At 42.2% G+C, this 6,409-nt stretch overlaps 1 pseudogene; it reads left to right on the top strand.

Moving 5' to 3' along the window:
* The first annotated feature begins 6,058 nt into the window (after positions 1-6,058).
* On the top strand, positions 6,059-6,180 carry LOC138752079 (U2 spliceosomal RNA; annotated as a pseudogene).
* The last annotated feature ends 229 nt before the right edge of the window (positions 6,181-6,409 follow it).

Consider the following 6,409-nt stretch of genomic DNA (forward strand, 5'->3'; position numbering starts at 1 on the left):
CATGGCTTATATTACCCAAAAACTGCTTACCCAAGCACCTATTCCCAGCACAGCAAGAAAGATAAGCAAGCAAACTAGCATACTAGGTTTCTAACTAGTAACATAATTTTCAGCTTATCACTTTGAATACAACGGTTTATTATGCATCAAGGCTAGGCCTCTGACAGTCTGTGATCAAAACAAGCAGGAAGATTAAATGTTCTTGGTACACAGATGTCCTTTCTTCAGATAACAGCATCTCTGGCCCCTCGGTGGAATTTAGCTTATGTCTGCTGATTCTAAAACACAAGCAGGTTCTCAGCCTTGCAAAACCAAGAGCAGCAAATTAAAAAAACAGGTTAGAATCTTCCATTACAAGTGCATACATTGCTCCAACAGTAATTGGTCTCATTGGCAACAATGGGGAGTCAACTTACAGAGAAGAGGCTGGGAAGCTTGTCAAATGGTGCGAGAACACAACCTGAGTGTGCATATAGAGGATACACAACCTATCTTGGATGCACAACACCCACAGCACAATACTGTAACAGTGCCAGCGATTGGAGTTCAAATCCTGCACTGTATGTAAGGAGTTTGTATGTTTCCCCATGTCTCTGTGGGTTTCCTCCGGGTGCTCTGGTTTCCTCCCACCATTTGAACCAGGGTTGTAGATTAATTGGGTGTAAATTTGGCGGCATGGACTTGTGGGTCAAAATGGCCTATTACTGTGCTTTATGTCTAAATAAACACCTCATTCTTAAGGAAGGTGCAGCAATGCCTACACTTCCTAAGGAAGTTGAGAAGGGAAGGCTACTGGCCCCCATTTTGACAACATTTTATAGGAGCACAAATGAGAGTGACCTTTCTGGCTGCATCATTGCATAGTATGGTAACTGCAAAGCTTTGGACTGGAAGTCTATACAGAGGATTATCAAAACAGCCGAGAAGATGACTGGAGTCTCCCTTTCCTCTATTAGCATCATTTACCAAGAGCATTGCTTAAACAGAACCCAAAGAATTATTGAGGAGTCAGGACCCTTTCCATCCATTACACAGTATCTTTGACCCATAATCATAAAGAAGGAGGTACAGGAGCATCAAAATCAAAACTGCCATACTGGGAAATAGCTTCTTCCCGCAGGCTGTGAGACTGATAAACAGTGTGCTGTTACTGAGTAAAACATCCTAAAATATATTTTAATATACTTTAAATTATATCTTTACTTACATATGTAATTATTGCGTGCGTGCGTGCGTGCGTGCGTGCGTGCGTGTGTAGCTTTTTCATCAGTTTTTATATGTAGTCAGATGATAATAAATTTGAACTTGAAATTGAAATTGCAGAGGTTTGAAAAGAGCACCATGCCTTCCTGATGGGGCTCTGCGGATCCAATGGATGAGGTGAGAAAGGTTCCTCTATTTGCAAGGACTGAGGAAGTCATCTACACAACAAGCATGTCAGACAAAGTGATAACAAAACACTCACCGAGAAAATGTCCACGATCTCAGTCGAAGAGAGACTGCTCCCAACTATTAGGGTGAGAACCGCAAAATTTGATGAGATGCTCACATGTAATCTTCCTTCTCTCATCCCATTTAATTCTAGTCCCACTATTGATTGTTTAGAACCGTTGAATCATGGAACACTACAACACAAACAGACCCTTCAGGCCATCTCATCTGTGCTGAACTATTTATTTATTGAGTCCCATTGACCTACACCCAATCAATAGCCCTTCATACTCTTCCCATCCATGCACCCGTCCAAACATTTTAAATGCCGAAATCAAGCTCACATTCACAGCTTCAGCTGAGAGCTCATTCCACACTCTCACCTCTCTCTGCGTGAAGAAGTTTCCCTTAATATTCCTTTAAATATTTCATCTTTCACCCTTAACCCATGTCTTAGAGCTCTTGTCTCACTCAATCTCAGTGGGAAAAGCCTGCTTACATTCATTCTATCTGTACCCCTCTTAATTTTGGATACCTTTATCAAATCTTCCTTCTTTATTTTATGCTCCAGGAAATAAGGTCCTGAATTATTCAACCCTTCCCTATAGTTAGGCATCACTATTACAGCACCAGCTATCCTGGTTCGAATCTGCCATTGTCTGTAAGGAGTTTATATGTTCTCCCTGTGTTTGCATGGGTTTTCCCAGGGTGCTCCGGTTTCCTCCCATGTTCCAAAGACATACAGGTGTGGTAGGTTAATTTGGTGAATTTGGGTGGTACGGGTTCATGGGCCGGAAGGGCCTGCTGTATCTCTAAATTTTAAATAAATAAAATTAAATATAACTCATCTCCATGAGTCTGGCAACAACCTTGTAAATTGCATCCTTGTAAATTGACAAGTTACAGATAATGTAACATAACTCCTCTCACCTGACCCTCTTGTTGACTATTACCCTAACCCAAATGACTATAGCCCTACCTTCCTGCCACTACTTTCACATGGCGAAAAGCTTCCACCTGTCAGACAACGTGGCTGGTGCAATTGCAAGGCATGTCACCATTAGATCTGATGCTCACAGCTGCTAGCACAGAAATAGCATTGCAGATCCAAAGCATGGCAGAGTGCAGAGGTTCACTCTGGAGAGCACAGCACTCTCCCATCATGTTGCAGAACCTCCATCTCAGAGGCTGTCAGAAACACGATCCATGCAGAGCTCCACTTGAGATGTGAGGGTCTTCAGAGTGTCAGCATTCTCTAGAACTTAGGAGGATGAAGGGGGATCTTATTGTCATGTAGGGATCGCAAGGATCTTTACAGGGTGGGTGTTGAGATGTTTTCACAAGTGGGAGACTATTTTTAAATTATTATTTTCAAAATTTATTTACAACATGGTAGAATCTGATTCTGGTGATTGAAACATGTGCCACCCAATTATGCTCAATTACATATATTTTTGGAGGGTGGGGAAAACCTATGCAGATCACGGGGAGACTGTACAAACTCTTTACAGGCAGTAGAAGATTCTAACCCAGGTTTCTGTAATAGGGTTGCACTTACTCCTAAAATCACTGTGCCGGCCATTTTGAATGAGGGGAAAATTACAAGATTGGGGACCAGCCATTTAAAACTGTAACATTGAAATTTCTCCTAGCAGATGGTGGTGGATCACAGGAATTCTCTGGCCCAGAGGACAGTGAAGACCTGAGGCAGGTTACCCTAGGTAAGGTTGGATGGTGGAGCAGGCCTGAGGGGCCAGCTGACCCACTCCTGCTTCTGTTCTCTTGTATTCTTGTGTGGCAGCATAGAAAGTGTGAGGTATTGTCATTTGGAGGTTCACACTATTTTAGAGGGGCTACGTAGTCTGAGAACTCTCCAACTAGATGGCATCAATATCAGCATTTCCAATTTCTGTTACTCCTTCCCCATCTCTCTTTTCCTTTCCCTCTTTCCCCTTTCCTCCAGCTCCCCACCCCCTTCCCTTCCCTCTCCATTTAGAGTTACCCTTCTTATCCCCTTGCCCTCTGCCCCTACTACTTCTCAGCTTCTACCCTCCCACCAGTATCTACCTGCTAGCTTGTCCTCCTCTCCCTTTCCCCATCTGATTTTTGGCATTCCAGGTGAGCTAGAGGAAGAGGAAATAATCACTTTGCCAGACAGTCATCATCATTATTCCCATTCCAGGGCTCTATTGTTGGCGTTCAGGTGAACATAATTGATTGACTTCGTTCTGCTTTGCAATAAGGTGCCTTTTTTGGTTAAATCGGCTTTTAAACTGTGGAATGGATGGAATGTGTGCAGTGAAGGTTGGACAGTTGCTTCACTGTTTAGCTTTGACGAAAGGTGGTGAGACAGAGCAGGTTGCTGGGCAGAAAGAAATTTGAAATGGTGGCCTGGAATGAGCCAAGGAGAGTGGAAGCAGAGAAACAAAATGGTTTTTTTCTTTTGCCCTCTGCTTGAAGGAATGGAAGCAGACTTGTTGTGAGATTGTTCTTGCAATCACCATTCTGTGACCTGGAGTAACTTGAATGCAGTCTGGCTGATCTGGTTTGGACTGGTCAGAATCAGGGCCAGAAGAAAGGAACCTGTGCTCAGGTTACCACATGGGGTATAAAACAATGAAGTAATTAAACCTTGCAGCCTTAGATCAGAGCCAATGAAACGCAACACAGAATGGTCAGATGACCTTCAGCCAATGAAATCGAACCACAACAGTTGATCTGATCGGGAGGAGTACAAGGATGGAGAATATGGAGGAAGGAGCAGCAAAAACTCTGGAGACCAACCATCGTGGAAGTGACATCCCACTTTGGAGATTTCATTGGGATCGGAGAAATACCTGGCCTGTGACGACCCTTGCTCCTGGGTATTACCTTTTCTGTTCTTTCATTGTTTTGGGGAACATCAGAAAAACCTCAGTGGATGTGCGAACTGATACTTAGTTTGTATGGCTTCCATGGTTAATGTTGCTGTTGTTAAATGAATTAATAAAGATAGTTGTTCATTAATATAGATTCTTTCTGTGCCAAACCATTCATTATTGTTGAGGATAGAAAGGCAAGTCTCCAACCAGACTCTATTCAGCCTCAGTGCATCATAGACATGGCATGCAGCTCGTCGAACACTTGCTCTATCTTTGTATCTTCCCAATTCCTATCTAAATAGCCTCTCACTTCCCTATGCATCTATCTCCAATCCTTGCTGGTGTGTGCGGCCACTGTTGTTCCTGTCTCCAGGGCAAGCACATCTGGAAATGCTCCACCTCAGTATTCAAAGTGGCTTGAACCCAGTTCAATCTGTATGATTCAAAAGACAGATGATATTTATGATTGCTCCATGGGCCATAGACTCTCAGTCAGAGGAGTTATCGGCACATAATGACTCACTAGACACTGCGTTCAGAATCCAAAGGGGGATGCTCAGATGCCAACTTGTAAAATGTCATATCACATACTAGTGCTGTAGAGGGCATGCTCTCCAGGTACCAAAAAGAACCAGTGGCCATTTCCAGAGATTTTCCATGATCATGAAGACCCTCCATCTCTGTGATGTGCTTCCTCAAGAAGGCAGCCAACATCGTAAGGTACCCCCATCACCTTGCTACCTTTGAGCAGAAGGTAGAGAAGTCTAAAATCTAGTATCTTTAGGTTCAAGAAACTTTCTTTTCAACTGCCATCAGGCTCCTGAACCACCCTGTACTCCCCTATTAATAAACGATTCCAGGACCTCAAAAAGACCCATCTGCACTATTGAAACACCACAATATTTTTTCCTTGCACTAACTGTAAGTGTGGCTATATATTGTCTACATTTTATAATTTTTATCTATTTCTGAACTGGGGTAATTAAATGTCCACTATTGGAGTTTGTTTTTTTCTATAAAGTACCTGTTCATCTTCAGCAAGTACGAATTTTGGTCCATATGTGCATTGTACAATGTGTAAAGCAACAGACACATTAAGCACGATGTTTTTCAACAGCTGTCAGGTTCTCCCCATATGATTGCAACCATGTGCAAGTCCAGAACCACTAAAATATATAAATCTGCATTGTTGAAACATAATATTTTTCCCATGTATCAATTTTATATTAATTTTTATATTTAATTTACATTTATCTATATTATATTTATTTAGTTTTTTCAGGCCCCTGTCTAGCTTTTGCTCATACCTTGATGAAGGACTCAAACATGAAACATTGGTTATGTATCTTTATAAATTACAATTTGACTTGCTGAGTTTCCCCAGCTTTTTTGCCATGATTAACCTTATTGTGATTGATCAGGCTCTTTTTCATATCTGTTGACTCTATTTCTCCTTTCCTTTCTCTCTGTCTCCTTTCCTCTAGCTCTGCTGTCACCCCTTCCACTAATCAATTCTCACCTTTCCCCTCCTGCCCCTCTATTCTCGTCCTTTTGTCTGCTGGCCTGTGCACCTCCCTCTTCCCTTCTCCCCCATCTGCTTTTTTCTTATACCTTGAAAAAAAAGGCTGAAGCCCACAAAGTTGGTTATATATCTTTACCTTCTATGGATGATGCTGAGTTCTTCCAATATTTTTGTGTTTTAACAGAAGGCCAAGGGGTTGTTCTAAAGTTATACATGGTAGGGCAGAAGAGATTAATGTTGGAATCTCCCTTCCGAGGACCATGTATTAAATTGATTTTTAGATGAGTGAGTTGGGGTAGGAACTTGTTCCATCCACTCCACTCATCAGCTTGGTATTGCACTGCCTCTAGGAATGGTGCATTCCCATTCATAGGAGTAGTTTCTAAATCAAAGATAAAATTTATCAAATGGTTTTTGGTTACGTGTTGGCATTAACATCGTTCATTCCACTGAGGAAAGGACCACAGTCCAGAGTCCTTCTGTAACTGGGCATTCAGGGGCTGAGACCAAGGGGAACCTCCCTAGAGAAGAGAGAGGGGAACAAAGTGGTAGCAATGGTATATATAGAAGGCATATGTGACAATGAACATTGAAG

The sequence above is a fragment of the Narcine bancroftii genome, chromosome 1 (genome assembly GCF_036971445.1).
Source record: "Narcine bancroftii isolate sNarBan1 chromosome 1, sNarBan1.hap1, whole genome shotgun sequence".
Classification (NCBI taxonomy): Eukaryota; Metazoa; Chordata; class Chondrichthyes; order Torpediniformes; family Narcinidae; genus Narcine; species Narcine bancroftii.